The sequence below is a fragment of the Atractosteus spatula genome, unplaced genomic scaffold (genome assembly GCF_055471065.1).
Source record: "Atractosteus spatula isolate fAtrSpa1 unplaced genomic scaffold, fAtrSpa1.hap1 Scaffold_139, whole genome shotgun sequence".
In the NCBI taxonomy this organism is placed as follows: domain Eukaryota; kingdom Metazoa; phylum Chordata; class Actinopteri; order Semionotiformes; family Lepisosteidae; genus Atractosteus; species Atractosteus spatula.
The window spans coordinates 83,699-99,675 of record NW_028296696.1 but is presented as its reverse complement, the minus strand read 5'-3'; the positions used below and the strand labels follow the sequence as shown (position 1 = coordinate 99,675).

The 15,977-nt window shown below is 38.3% G+C and overlaps 3 non-coding genes across 3 annotated transcripts; 1 reads left to right on the top strand and 2 right to left on the bottom strand.

Moving 5' to 3' along the window:
- Positions 1 to 2,577: 2,577 nt before the first annotated feature.
- Positions 2,578 to 2,660, bottom strand: trnal-uaa (transfer RNA leucine (anticodon UAA)). Its single transcript has one exon. It is a non-coding gene; the product is annotated as a tRNA-Leu (tRNA).
- Positions 2,661 to 3,956: 1,296 nt separating this feature from the next.
- Positions 3,957 to 4,067, top strand: trnal-caa (transfer RNA leucine (anticodon CAA)). Its single transcript has 2 exons — positions 3,957 to 3,994; positions 4,022 to 4,067. It is a non-coding gene; the product is annotated as a tRNA-Leu (tRNA).
- A 3,768-nt stretch (positions 4,068 to 7,835) lies between these two features.
- Positions 7,836 to 7,909, bottom strand: trnat-agu (transfer RNA threonine (anticodon AGU)). The gene has a single exon. It is a non-coding gene; the product is annotated as a tRNA-Thr (tRNA).
- Between the last annotated feature and the right edge of the window lie 8,068 nt (positions 7,910 to 15,977).

The following is a 15,977-nucleotide window of genomic DNA, read 5'->3' as shown; positions in this document are numbered from 1 at the left end:
GACTAGAACTACATTGGTATATAGAATGGAAAAAACCCTGCCTCTGTCAGTGATACAGAAGGCTGTGTCTTATTTGAGAGACTACATTTTGATCCACCGGAGAAGATTTGGGGAGAAAGAGACTGAGAGGGTCTGGAAGTTGACATTATGGCCCAAGCATGTTGCAATCAAGTGGTGATGGATCACAGGTCATGTTTCAGCAGGTCATGTTGGAAACTTTTTTTTGTGATGCCTCTTGCCTTGCACAAAATCTGTCTAGTGTTTTTATTCTTCGCTTTTGTATTTTATTTAATTTTATGTAAGAACTTAATAGTGTAACTTGTTATTGCTTGTGTATCAATAAAAACTTTTAAAAGTTAAAGTTTTTTTAAGCAGGAGCCGGGATTTTTTCGCTGCTATTATTATTATTATTATTTTATTATTGGAGTTAGTGGTTACTGTGCTAGACTGGCGCGAATAGCGCTTCTATTCATTTTCTCTGCTCAAATACTCTGCTGGGCAAAGCTTAAATTAAAACCTTTTTCTGAAACATTGAGTGTGAGGGGTAACAGGTGGAGTTTAAAGCCAAATAAAGGGCTGTTTTGGATGAAAGCAGTAGATTGGGTCGAGCTCGTTACTGACCTCACTCACGCAAACTCCATACGAGGTGTTCGGGGCTACGATAAAGAGAACAGTACCTCCTTGTGATGTATCAAGAATACACATAATAATGAAGCCCATTTCCGCCAGGGAGTGAGAAAAAACCGCGCTATGGTATCTCATATTTGCGATTTCGAAATTATCCCCATATATTTCTGTCCTTTTGTTATTGTAACGGGTTCTAGGGTTTCTGTCCTTGTCGCTCCCGCCCTAGTTCATGCCTCACTGTATAGGCTCGAACCCAGGTCTTGCCAACTAAGCTAAAGACCTTCAAGTAAAAAAGGAATTGTACCAGAACTCGTTTTGGATAGGTTTGTGAAATTTGAGTTAGATACCTAACTCACCAGAGCTGTTTTTATAACAAAATATGGGAACTGGAAGAAAAGCAATAGGGCACTGATGGAGTTTATAGACTGTGATGCAAATACAGGAATAACTAAGAGAGGAGGGACTAGTTCAGGAGCACAACCAGCTCTCCCCTGCCCAATCTCACAGCAGGGTCTGTTGTACCCCAACATGAAATTCAGAATCTTGGAGCTCAGCTTTTGATCACTCAGCTGAGAGATGAGCCCTGGGCGTATGGGGCAAATACGGGAGACGCGTTACTCGAGGGAGAGTTTTTATCCCTAAGGGATGACTTGTTTTACAACAGCAGACAATATAATGAAACAAAACCTCTGTTCTGCTGCTTCAGGCTGGTTCCACTGGGAACAAGTGGGGCTAGGAGCTCGTGAACAGCAATTGGCCCAGTGGGCAAAAGATGTAGAATATACTTCTATTAAACACATACCTTAGACATATAAATGTGGTCAGCACAAAGCAGACAGAGCAGTCCCTGAATTCAAAGAACAGATTTGTTAAAATCCCTTGTACCACTTTAGATTGATCTCGGTTAGAACAAGACCATCAGATGTGAGGGGAATTCGGAACAGGAGCCTCTGCTTCGTCGTTTATTGAGCTTCTGATCAACGTCTGAGTGAAAATTATTTATTGTCTTTGATTAAAGTACACAAAAGGGACCTTCCTACGAGCCGGAGTCAAACCAGCGACCTAAGGATTCAACGCTGTTTCCACAACAGTCCTCCGCTTTATCAACTGAGCTATCGAAGGGATGACAGGAGTTGTTTCTTTACACATACTGCCCAATGTAGTGTCATGTTCCGGGTGATTTAAATCCCAGTTTAACATCAAGTTTCCAACTCGTTTCCTTAGTCTTGTTTACCTTGAATTTAAGACACGAACCAGGATTCTACTGTATAAACGTCCAGGAATATTACACAATGTTTGATGGGGCATCAATCACTCCAGGCGGAAATTGACTTATTTTTTTTCTAGAGGGATCATATTAAACCTTTCATTTGGATCGAGAAGAGGATCACCATGAGACACAAAACATACCTGTCTTTTTTCTTAAAATCGAAGAATTCTTGAATTTAAGACTACAACGAACTCAGCCTGCAGCTCCTTAATTAACCTGTTCTTAACTTCAAGGAACTCAATCCTGAGCCCTCTAGAGGTTACTGAAATAGAGGACTGATTGAAATGAAGAAATTCAGAAGCAGACTAAGCGGAACACTGGATCACATTAGAATATTACCCTTTATAGTGGGAATAAAACTGTCACGACATAATGAATTTACGCATCAGTTGCTTGGAATATCATTGTAATATTTAATTTGCTTTCCTGTCACACCACTTTTATTAATTATGAAGTTTATCAATACACGTTTATTTAAAACAATGTCATTTATTATTAATACAGTTTCATTCCGTCTTTATTAGAAGCTGTATCACAGATAATGCATATAAAGCCTTCAGTATGCGATTGTGAGTTCAGTTATCCCAGGGAGTGAAGAGAACTGAAATTAAGTAAAATGACATTTAAATAGAGTGTAAGTCTTAAAAGTTACCTCTCACTTCAAAATATTTACAAGACTCTACCAGGAGTGGGGTTTGAACCCACATGGACATTTGTCCATTAAGTCTTAAATCCAACGCCTTAACCACTTGGCCATCCTGGTCAACAGCGACTTTATCTCCGTTGTTTAACATTTCAATATGATTCAACTATTTAAAAAAAATAAACCAGGGCCCTGTCACAGAAACGTACCCCGTTCTGCCGCGCAACAAACGGGTACTTAGCACAGTACTAAAGAGGAGCTGTGTTTACTGTCAGCAGACATTTCCTCATTTCGAAAGACGTTTTCGCCTTCTCTCAGCTTTTTAAAGACGGTCATAAACGATCAAGAAGTAATTAATTTCAGTTTGAAGTCTGTTTCTTTTGTCTCCGCTTTTGATGAAGAAAAGCCGTGCGTGGGAGATCCCCTCTCTGAAGAAGTTTGCCGTCACCCTGCAAGAGAGAAGATCCATCATTCACCGAGGCAACCGCTGAGACAATTAACATTAAACACGTGAAATGCGAGATGCTTTCTACTTAGGGATTTTTTCGTTTCTACTTTGTCAGAAGTAGGATTTAAACAAAGGTCTCCAGGAAAAGCTGCAACCTAAACGCAACACCTTAGACCACCAACCATCCAACCTGTGTCTCTTATATGGAATTATATTTTATTTCTTTCTACTTGTTGAAAATAAAAAAGTGAAATCATGTAATGAGGGAAATGTCTTTTTTCATGGGAAAAACTAGTACGAGCAAAATGTAAAGTTAGAGCAGCGCTCAATAAAAACGATCAGAAACCGAAAGCGCTTCTTATGCGGATCAGTATATTCCGATGCCGGTGGTTCTGCAGAATAAGAAAAGCCGATCTCAAAGCAGTGGGTTGCCATTACGGCTACTCTGGCTGCAGCTGTTTTAAGATCTACTCAGCGGCACAGAAAGTTGTAGGAGGTCAGACTGGTTTGCGCTGTCTGAAAAACAGTATGCGAATTTAAGCTTATTTAAATAAGATTATTTACAATATAATACATGCTCCAAAAGCGTTAATCCTGCAGTGGCTGCTATTTGAAACGCCTTCATAAATGACGTGTAATAGAGATTTATGCAGCTGGCTTCTATGCTTCACAGTATGTTGCAATCAGGAAAATAAACCTATAAGAAATGTACAATACAAGGTCTGTTCCCAAACGTGAAAGCTGTATTACACTGATGTCGGTCTTTTTGAAATAATCCAGATTGTAAAAACGACTGCGCCCTAGCAGATCAAAATATTACAAGAAGGCTGTAAAGCACACTCTGAATCGATCCGAATATTTAATTTCCCGGTCCGTTTAGGCTACAACAGGCAATTTTACGTTTATCCAGCAAAGCATTTCTCAGTTTAGTGAACTACTGGTGCTTTTAAGAAATCTGAACGTAGTTCGTCAGGATGGCCGAGCGGTCTAAGGCGCCAGACTCAAGGGCTCCTGTCTTTCCATTGCTTGGGTGTTCTAGTCTCTGAATAGAGGCGTGGGTTCAAATCCCACTCCTGACAAATAATACCTTTTCTCTGTCCTGCATTTTCCCTTCTTGTTGCGCTCGCTGACAATGACAGGAAGAGGAAAACGGATAAACCGTTTTGCGGGCACATGATGGGCAGGGAAATGCTTCGTGAACACTTCAATGTGATTAGCAGAAAGTCAAATAGGCTTCGATTCTCCCTTACGTTCGGGCTGCCTGTAATCGAGTAAAGATTTACTGCAAAGTATGTATTCCAATGTGAAAGACCGAAATATAAAGCCAGAAGAAGATTTATTAAAACATATCTGTTTTCCTTGTGGTTTATCCTTTATTTAATTAAATGTGGCATTGTGAAATCAACCTGTAGCCCTACCGAATGTAGTCACTCTCCCAGTGACAGCGGCAGGAGCAGAGAGATTATATCAGAGCTCGAACAGAGAGTTCGGAAATCGAGGGAAATTGATTTACAGAACATTTTATTAAACTTTCCTATCTGCTCGGCCTTACTGAAGTATTTTAGCTTTTTTTTTGTCTATTTCTATACTTTACAGTTGTAAACTTAAACTTGTCCGTTTAGCCAGAGAAGAGAGATATAAGCGCTATACCCCACGGTAACCTCCGATTCCAATAACCTTGACTAAAGCAGGAAGATCAGTTTCTGCTCGAGACAGCAGTTTTCTGAACTGTAAATCTCCAACAGTAGCTGGAGACGGTGTGTGTCCGGGTTCAGCAGCTATACAATTCACGTGTCCTCCCTCCTTTATTACCTTCATACACTCCTCTTAAACCACAGCAAACTCCCAGAATATTTCGGTGAACAGGTAGTGGGTCTTTCTTTCCGAGATCACAGGCAGAAAAAATAAACACGCTGAAATAAATTTCCTAAAATCCAAAGAAATACAGGTACGATTCTGATGTATCTCAATAGTTTTGGCACGAATTTGCAATGCTAATCTATTGGGCTCTGCACGCGTGGGCTCGAATCCCACTCCCGTCGGTTTGAGCCTTTGTGTTCTGTTTCTAAGTTGGGTTGGCGGTCTTTTGCTACTTTAGGAGAGCAGCAATATTTCTAGCGTTGGCTGAACATGGCTTAGTAGCTGACAGACAATAGTCTCTTAATATTTCGGCTAAATTTATGTTTTGTACTGCTTTCACCTGATATTAATAGTAGTCCTGATAAACGGTTTTGGGACATGGCGCATCTTGAAAAATGTTCTTGTGAATTTCAGTTTGAAAAAAATGCACGCACCAGAAACCGGAACTGATCGTGTTTACATAATACGCAATGCAATAGCAAAGATTGGATTTGAAAATAAATCTTGCTACGAGTCCTTAGTTGTTACAAGAGGCGTTTTAGCACTTTTAGCTCATAAATCCATCTTCCATTTGTACTCCATCAATATTAGCAATGTTATCTTTACCTAGCACTAAATGTAGCTCTAAATAAATGCAAATTTTAAAATACATTTAAAAATAAATGCTATTCCATATATTGTAACTTTGTGGTATTTAGAATTTTTATCTGAGGATGCAGGGGAAAGTATTATACAACTGTGAAAGAGGCTCGGATTTTAATACAATTTCGATCAAAAGAAAACCAAAATCCGTAAGATTGAATTTGACCTTCAGTTGAAATATTTGAAGAAACTCTCAAAGAAGCAACTGCAGTAGTGGAGAGATTTGATCCGATGTTCCGATGTTTGCAGTTCAATAATCCATTCGTCCTCGAAAGAAGCAAAGGCAAGTATGTTTTGAGTGTCACCATGATCCTCTTCTCAATTCAAAAGAAAGTTTTTATGTGATCCTGTTCCCACTAGAAAAAGAGTCGATTTCTGCCTGCACCGATGTCCCTTCAAATGTTTTATAAGAACTATGGACGTTTATAGAGTAGAAGCCTGGTCCATTTCTTCTACTAAACGAGACTATGGGAGTGAGTATTTTGATATCGAACTGGGATTTAAATAAAGAGGAACACTACACTGCATTGGGCTACGCGTGTGACAAAACATTTACTTTCCGACCTCTCGATAGCTCAGTTGCTAGCTCTTAAGACTGTAGACAACAACAGCAGGCGTTTCTTATGTCCCTGGTTTGAATCCAGTTCAAATGATGGTGTTTTCTTGTTCCTTAATCAAAAAGTGAAAATTTCGAATTTGTCTTTCACTTTGATGTTCACCCGAAACCTCAGTATACAAAGAAGTAGAGGCTCCTGTTCTGATTAATCCTCAAGTCTGATTGTTTTGCTTAGACCTTTAAAATGTACACTGTTGACTGTTTGCGCTTCCTAACACAATTAAAAACCCGCCGACAAGTTACCGATCGGGAGTTTAGTTCAGTGATAGCGCGCACTTAAGACTCTCCGTTTTCTATCGCCGGCATCTTTGTATTCTTTTTAAACGCGATATCTTTTATTCTTCGTGTGTGAATTTCAGGGAGACTCATAAACCCTTTGTCTGTTTTAAAGATACATTATTTTAAACCAGACATAATGAAAGACGGAGTAATTAGACACACGTACAAAACACATGAATCTAATTGAGAAAATGTTGACCGTGGCGATGTACAGTATTACTAGCTGCTCTGAACTCAATGTGGTGCTGTATGGGAATGCGATGCAAACGCCAGTGGCACAATGGATAACGTGTCTGATTACGGATAAGAAGACTTTAGGTTTCTACTCCTTCCCGGTTCGTGAAGAAGCTTTTAAACCACGCTACTCAACACTGACATCGTAGTGTGTGCGGTCCTACACAACCTTACTATCAACTAGATGAGTCTTCTGTTCCATCCCGATTCTTTCCGCACATTCCTGCTATTTCACTACCGTTATTGTAGGACAACAGCCACAGACACGAGAAGATATACTATTCCGAACAAATGTCTTAAATAATCAAGTTGAAAAGGGTGACAATAAGTTTTTGTTTCTTTAACGTAACCTTACTTTTGCCTGTAAAGTTCACATTCTTTTCTGTAGCCGCAAATCCCCAATATTTCTGCTGTCTCCCGAGAAACACAAGCGTGGAGTCAAATCATATTAAATAACACAACACATCTATTAATTTAACACCCAGATGTGACAGAACACATGTAAGACTTACACACAGCCTTTAATGTGCGATAGTGAATTTGCAGGTATCCTGGGGAGGGAAGAGAACTGATATTAAGGAAATACATATTTAAAGGGGATGCAAGTCTTAAATGTGTTTTGTCACATCTGGGTGTTAACTGAACAGTTTTTTTAGCATTATTTATTGTGTTTTGACTCTATACTTGTGTTTCTCAGGAGACAGCAGAAATATTGATGTTTACATTTATATTCACATTCCCGGTGATATTGACTTAGGTACTCAACTATTTACTTGTAGTTTGACTCGTGTCAAAAGTTGAAAATCTCTGCAAACATCAAGATGGCTAAGGACGTGGAAAGAAACTCAATCACATTTAGAGAAGGTAATGTTTAGATCGGATTAATTCGAAGTGTGTCTCTGGGTGCGTTTGATCTACTAACGTTGTGTTTAACTGAAGGACACCCTGACTGAGTGTGCCATAGAAACTGACACACGTCGTATTTTTTCTACATTCACAGATTTTTGGCTAAAGTAAAAAAAAAAAATCGTTGTCATTTTCTTGCCTGCTGGCAGTAATTCTTTTGCACTGATAAGAAAGATGAGCAATTTATCTTTCGCAATGTGTGGATTTCTTGAAAAACAAGTCGTGCCAAAAACGAAATGAACATTTCATTTAAACATAATGCTGAAGAATATTGTCTGTAACAATAAACGGTGCGCGAAGACAGGATGACAGGCACCGCTGGGATTTGAACCCAGGATCTCCTGTTTACTAGACAGGCGCTTTAACCAACTAAGCCACGACGCCGGCAGCATTCGCCTCTTTTACTTCCACTTGGACACACCGCTCTGAGACACCTGCGTTCAGTAAGCGCTGAGTCGGCTGGCTGAGCACGTTGCCTCCTTTACATTCAATAGGAGCCCCGACACTAAGAGAAAGGTACAGAAATGGCTTTTATCGGGCACTTTTCATGTCCAATGCGCTTGACATCTCCCACGGGCGGCAGAGTTCATTTACGACACTTTTCCTTTCTTTATTCTTTCTGTACTCTTTGATGAAAAAAAACGAGCAATCATGTAAGGGACAATGTATTTTTTCATAGAGAAAACGTGCACCAGGAAATGTTGTGTTTAGAAGAAGTGAGTTAACATGAAAAGTGACCTAATTTACCGGAGCAAATGCTCACCTAGCAAGAGCTGCTTTGCTACAAGAGAGAAGTAGAGTAAAGACGTGATCATTTCACACCGTTGTGGAACAAAACGCTTTTTTTGTCAAGACAGAAAACCAGGGTGCTCCAGGTGAGGCTTAAACTTTCAACCTCGGCATAACTCCACTGATTGTCATTTTACTGTACATGGCCTGAACCAGGAAGAAGATTGGAAGTCAAGACGTTATGGTGTTGTTTTAATACTTTCCTGCTCTTTTAATATTCAGGTTTAATCTTTTATTTGGGAGTACTTTCAATTGATATTAATCCTAGTCCCAATGAACGATTCTGGGCCATGGTGCATCTTAAATAATGTTCTTATAGATTTCAGTTCCGAAAACAACTCAGTAGCAGGCTATGCAGAACAAGTGAACACATTTCGAACTGTTGTGAATGCAGTGGAAATAATTTAGTCACTAAATAACAAGCTTATGCACCACTCGCTTGAAAATTGTTATATTTAACAAAAATTGCTTTCCAGACACCACAACTATTCACAATAATTTTATCAATACATGTCTTAATGAAAAGTGTAATTTTTTAATAATTAACTTTAATGTCCATCTTTATTAGTAGATGTATTACATGTACAGCCTTTAATATGTGACAGTGAATTTTCAGGTATCCTGGGGAGGGAAGAAAACTGAAATGAAGGAAATACATATTTAAAGGGGTGTGTTCTGTCATATCTGGGCGTTTGAATAGATTTGTTGTATAAGTTATTGTGATTTCACTCTATACTTGTGTTTCTCAGGAGAAAGTCGTTACATTGGGGGTTTGAGGGTATAGAAAATATGTTGTGCTGTACAGGTCAATGTAAGGATATGTTGAAAAAAATGTATTGTCACCTTTGTGAACGTCATTATTAGATATCTGTTGATCGTTTAGCGACCTAGGCCTCCCTCTGGACTCTGCACTGAGTTGAAAGCTACAGTAGCTCCTCACTGCTTGTCCTGTATTGTTACCTGTGCTCTCGTCTGCATTATCGATGTGCAGCACAGCACCAAGAACACCATAAACTTTGTGACGGAAAGTGCTTAAGAGCATAAAAAATATTGAACATTTTAAACATTCATAGAACAACTTGAAAACTGAGGGACAAAAGACCATCTATTTTGCAGGTTCACAGTAGTTGCAAGAAAACCAGTCGCCTGACTAGTGACCTAGAGATAAAAAGTTCGATATTCTACTGACTGGGCTATTCCTGTCTACTCAGTTTCTCTCTGAAACAACGTTTTTCAAGAAATTTGCAAAATTTGAAATACAATACTTGCTTAAAAGTGCAGATTATTTTTTACGCAAAACTGCAAATGGAGAAAACAGACTCTTTGGAGTCTCTGTGGTACAATTGCTTAGTGCGGCCAGGTTGGGACTAAAATTATAGTAAGGTGATGGTTCAAGTGCATCCAGGCACACCTTTCTCACTGTTCCAATGTGAACATCTATGGAAAAAATGGCATAAAATATTTAACAGATTATTGACCTAATTGATACCGATGTCTTACCACTTGGCCACCACGCCTGCAGTTCCACTTACTTTCCCATCAAGGCTAGCATGTTTTTTAAAATACAAAAAAGTTCCATCTTTGAGCACAAATTGCCATGGTAGGAGGAATAAAACAAATATGACTGTTCAAATGAATTCTATTGAAACTGATTTAATCGCGCAGAATCTACAACAACAAAACCATGATTCTTAACAAGGAGATACTGGGCAGCAGTGGGATTCCAGCTCACGCCCTCGAAGAGATGGAGCTTTAATCCAGCTCCTTAGAGCGCTCGACCAGGGTTACGCTTGATAGCAGCTTTTCAGCACTTGTAGTCTGACTTTGTGGTGTTATGCTCCATGGAAGAGACTGCACCTCCTTTTTTCGAGATGCTTTCTCTCACTTGGTGAAATATTCACTTCTTTGGCCCTCTGAATATAGTTCTTCTGTTAAGCAAGCTTCAGACTCTGCTTATAGCGCCCGTGTAGAGATTTTATTTTTACAGGAAGACGCATTCCGAAACGTATCTCTGTAGTTTTAGAAAAGCTTTGAACAGCGCACAAACAGTATTCTAATTTCAACACGGCAGATCTGTGCAGCAATCGTACTCGATTTGACTGTGATTCTGAAATACTTCTAGCAAACATATTCAGGTTTCCTTGAACCTTTAATAAAAAAAAAATACTTTGCGATGTTCCGCAGATGTGCAGTGTGCCTTTCCTCTTGTCGTATTCAAGAGTACTCACTGCGGGAGCTCCTCACTGCGTGTCCTTTACTCTACTGTGATTTCTTTTAATTTATCTACGTGGAGTGTGGTGAGAAGATCACCTTGAACATTTTCGGTTTGTGAAAGGAAACACTAAAGAAAATACAAGTGATGAACATTTAAAATAACCACAGTACAGCTAGCAGAGGGAAAGATAAAAGATGATTTAGAATGACATTCACAATAGATTGAAGAAAAGCACAACCGCTCAAACAGGGACTTGAACCCTGGACCCTCAGATTAAAAGTCTGATGCTCTACCAACTGAGCTATCCAGGCCCCACAAGAAAAGCGATACTGTCGGGATTCTTGCAAGTCACGTCTCTTCTTGTTCCGAAGCGCAGTCGTACCTGACCCGTCTGGAATGACCACTGACGGAGTTTATCCAGAAGTGACGGCGCCACTCCCAGTAGAATGAGAGAGAAATACAGTACGACACGAGGAGTCAAGGGACTCCCACAATTCATCTTTCCTCACATTACTGATTTTTTCACAAAGAATTTGACCTTTTCACAATCAGATTTTTTCACATTTAATAAGATCCTTTAATCAACAACATTTAAGAAAGAAAACAAATGGAACATTTTTTGGAACAATAATAAAAAAAAAACCTTCAATGTCTTGGTTGTATACGTGTGCACACCCTTTATAAAGGGGGTAGCAACTGTGCTGAAATTTAACCAGTCACATTCCAGATCATGTACAAAGGTTATTTGCCTTTGCCAGACATCAATTGTATTGATTCGTATTAGTCCTATTTAATATCAGCTGATCACATACAGACGCAGCCATTCAAAGTGCGTGTTATAGACACGTACTGCAGGTGGCGTCGCGCATTGTGACGCAAGATGACGCGAGGCACCGCAGTACGTGATTGGTTGACCGACAGGGGCACTCGTGGTCCGTTGGTCTGTCGTAGAAAGACTTACAGTAAACGTCTTTGCTGTGCCCGTTGTAGATATTGAATTTTACCACTGAAAGGAAATCTTAGTAGCTGAGCATAAAAAGAATAGGAGCATACTGTAACGCGTGTGAAGGCCATAAACGATATTAATTTTGGAACATAAACATACAGTATATGGCTGGTCTTGGTACTTTAAAGAAAAAATACACACCAGTATTTCATTTCTCCCTAAACATTTTAAGCATCGAAGTCTTTAACTAAAGAGATACTGGAGTCAACAGGCATACTTTTAGAATTTGATTAAAAGGGAATATAATTTTGAATCGCGTATATATTTTATGAAAGCAAGATTGCTCAGCTGGACAAAAGTACACAACCTACCTTTATCAGAAATATTTATGCATCAAAGCCTTTACTGAAGATATTACTAATAGTATTGATAATGAATGACTTTGGACAAGCTGTATACTCAAAGTATAATTTCTTTAGCACATTTGTACAAGCACTTGAAATCTGTCCAAGCCATATTTTGTCAGGCATTTTGTTTTACTTCAACGGGCATAAAAACTCCCTTGCTTTTAACAGGGCATTTCATAATTTCTAACTACGAAAATGACTTAAAATGTGACACTTATCATTCAACTAGAGCTCAAAATATCACAAGGATCCTCAAGAGCACAGCAAAGACTGTATTAAAAGATACTTGTATGAGATACATGAGAATCCAGGCTTTTTTTATCAACGCTTTCTTTTCCGTATACCAGATTTTATGGAACCACTTCAGAAGGGTGTCAGCCAGTCAGATTCCAGGAATCGGTACTTTAAAAGAAAAATACACACCGGTATTCCATTTCTCCCTAAACATTTCAAGCATCGAAGTATTTAACTAGCATGTGAAATAGCGTGTGAAAAAGTGGTAGTTTTAAGCTTTTCTGCTAATATAATATGGAATCGCGTATCTAAAGAATTTAATAACGATATGATTATATTCGTGTACTGCGACAGGGCTATGTAGGGCTGTTTCGCCTCCCTATCATGCGAGTTGTGTTGTAGCCTACTGGTCTACGTGCCTGATTAGCAATTTTCAGATTGTGTGTTCAATTCCAGCTGGTGCTGGACTTTTCTTTTAACAAACATTTCTTCGAAAAAATAGAATAGCGATATTATGGACAATCAATTGACTTTTATATTTCAAAATATCGCAACATGATCAATTCTAAGTCATTTTTGATAACAATGAATAGTCACCTTCTTCCCTTCTGCGGGAAACGGTCCCTGCTTCTGCTTCCTGCTTCTATTGTGTGTGTGTGTGTAATAGAGTAAATTTGTATAGAGAAATGGAGGCTGGACAGTATGCGATACAATATAAACATTTATATTGATTTAAATCGTGTTTTGATTTAAATCGCAAACGCGTGTTTAATTATATGTGTTTTTTTAATCATAATCAGGCTAATGCAACATAAATTGATACAGTATCTCTGTCTTATTTTTAGTAAATAAAGTGCATTTTTGCACACTATATGTGCAAACGTTTTATGATATGTCGCTGTTGTGAATGTCTGTGGACATGTGCTGGCTGGACAGGAGGTTCCACTGTACACAGAGATCTTAGAAGACAAAGATCAGACCTGGGCGCCGACAGTCAATCTGGACAAGACCAGTTATGGTTTTCCAGAAAAAAAGCCAGACCCCAGGGAAACAGCTACAAATTCACACTTAACAACACATTAACACCTAACAACGGGAGCAGGGACGAATTAGGCCAGTACCCACTATTGTTAAACATACAGAAAAGGATATTAAAGTATTGAATATTAGTATTGGCTTTAGTATTAGCCATACAGAACATTAAAGTGCCCCTTTTCCATTCAGCGGGTGCCTGAGCCACTGTGTCCTATCTTCTGACAGTCGCCGTTGTGAACAAACATTTCTTTGGAAAAATGAGACGTTTCCCTTTGTCAGAGATATAAATATATAATATATAAATAAATTAAATTTAACTAACATTTGAAATAGCATGTGAAAAAGTGGTAGTTTAAGCTTTTCTGCTAATATAATATGGAATCGCGTATCTAAAGAATTTAATAACGATATGATTATATTCGTGTACTGCGACAGGGCTGTGTAGGGCTGTTTTGCCTCTCTCTTCATGCGACTGTACCAGGAAGAGGATTTCTTTCTATTCGAAACGTGTATTTTAAAAGTTTAAGAAGTAAAAACCTGACACAGATTTCTAAACTGATCAGGATCGTTATCTTTGTCTTGCATAATAATGTTCACCGCTCTGTCCAGCAAATTAATAATAAACTTTATTTTATATAGCTTTTTAAACGAATAAGTAGTTAGATTGCTCATAAACCTAATCACTTGCTTTCTCTTTTTATTTAGGCTCAGATTTCAACTATAGATCGTATTATTAATAACCATAATAACAACCAACCAACAAAAACAACCATATAAACATAATACCAACCAAAAACATAGATAACAACCACAATACAAAATCAAATATATCAAACCATTATACTCTCGCAAATTCCTCCAATTATCATAGTCCCGCCCCTTATGCAAAACCAAACCCTCCTCCCATCCCAGTTTCTCCTCTTTATCATAAACAAAATCCACCTCAATTTTCAACATAAAGCATTACTGCTTACTGGGTTTTTGAGTGGGGGGGGGGGAGGTGTCTTTCGCTGGAAATCTCGCCTGCTTCTACTTTACGACTACAACCCCCTCTCTGCAGGAGTGCTGGCTGTGACGAATTAAACCGGTTTCACAGGTATTTTCAAAGTAGGAAGTACAGTGTTAACTGGTAGCTGGGCTCCTCAATGAAATCGCTTTAACATGCTAATGTGTTGGTGTAACAGTCCGGGAGTGGCAAGCTTCTAATGTCAACTCGACTCGATTGGAAGACAATGAACGTATTTTAGCCCTAAATGAATTAATAGCAAACATGGTTTACATAAAATACAGTTTTCCAAGAAAGTTTATAATAATGCGATCTAAAGTTGAAATCTGAGCCTAAATATAAAGGAAAAGCATTTTCAGAGAGCAATCACGCTGTGTTTATGTAGAAAAAGCGATTAGGTTTATGAGCAATCTAATTACCTATTCGCCTAAAACGCTATATAAAATAAAGTTTATTTAGAGATGAATGATCAGTGTCGCAGTTTAAATAATTTTCGTAGGAGGGCTTGGACAGATTCCAAGTGCATTTTTGCAATTTACGTTGTAATACAGTTTAGAATACAGTTAGTCTAAGCTTTATCAGCTTTAATTATGGGTTGCAATTTAGAAAAAGTCAAAAACCGCACTCAAAATGCAATTTAGAGCTTTCTGGCAAGAGGAGACACCCAAATTATAATGTAACATACCACTGTTTGTGCATTAACAAAGTTATACTGCAATTTTCCTTAGATACGCGATTAAAAAAATAAATTTTTTGAATCCCCGGCGGAACACACTCCATAAGAATCAGCGCTTTTATACAGTATATCGCCTTTAAACACATATATTTAAACACGCGTTTACGATTTAAATCAAAACGCGATTCAAATCAATATAAATGTTTATTTTGTAACGCATAGGTGACTAGTCATTGTTATTAAAAAGACTTCAATCCGATCATGTTGTGATATGTAGAAATATAAATTTGTTTGGTGCGAGTGAGGTTTTATTTAATCTCTGACCAAGAGAAACGTTTCATTTTTTCAAAGAAATGTTTGTTAAAAAATAAAGTCATAGTTCCATGGGATTCAATCACAGACCATGTGACATGGGAGTCAAGAAACTAATACACAGCGCCACCAGATTTGATAACGCTATAAAAACGCTATAAAATAATGTGACTAGGCACAGAACAAGTTTACAGCACAGTACAATAATAAATGCTGACCATGACTTTAGAAGCATAAATTACCTTACACTCAATTTAAACACAAGCTGTCTTTAGCCCTCTAAGCTGGTTCATACAGAAACGTAGAGATCCAGGCTCAGAACACACAGCTTCATTAGCGAATACATATGCAGAACTAGAGAAGATGTTTTACAGAGGATGGATTTTTAGAAACATCCCATCAGTGACATCACTGAAGTCAACTCCTAGGTACTGTAACTGTCGTGTGGATAGTTTCACAAGAATCAGACAAAGGTTTAAGCATCGCTTGTTCTAGATAAAACTGCAAAAAAAAAAAACAACAACCCATAATGTACTTCTTTGCGGCTCTGTTTGCCCAAATCATATATTCTCATCGTGAAATTTAGAAAATAATATTATGTAACCAAAATCCGCAATATGGAAACAGAACCTGTGTAATTGTTGATAGATGATGTACTCGTAACATTTTTACAAGACGAACTACAACATTTAAAAAATGACTTGTATGTACTTGATATCTCTAATCAATCCACGGCGACATTGTTAAAGCAGAGTCCCAGCACAAAACGAAACTAAAACGCCCTGGGCATATCGTTTCGCGCTTCTTATTAGTTTCTCAAAAGTAATTTGAC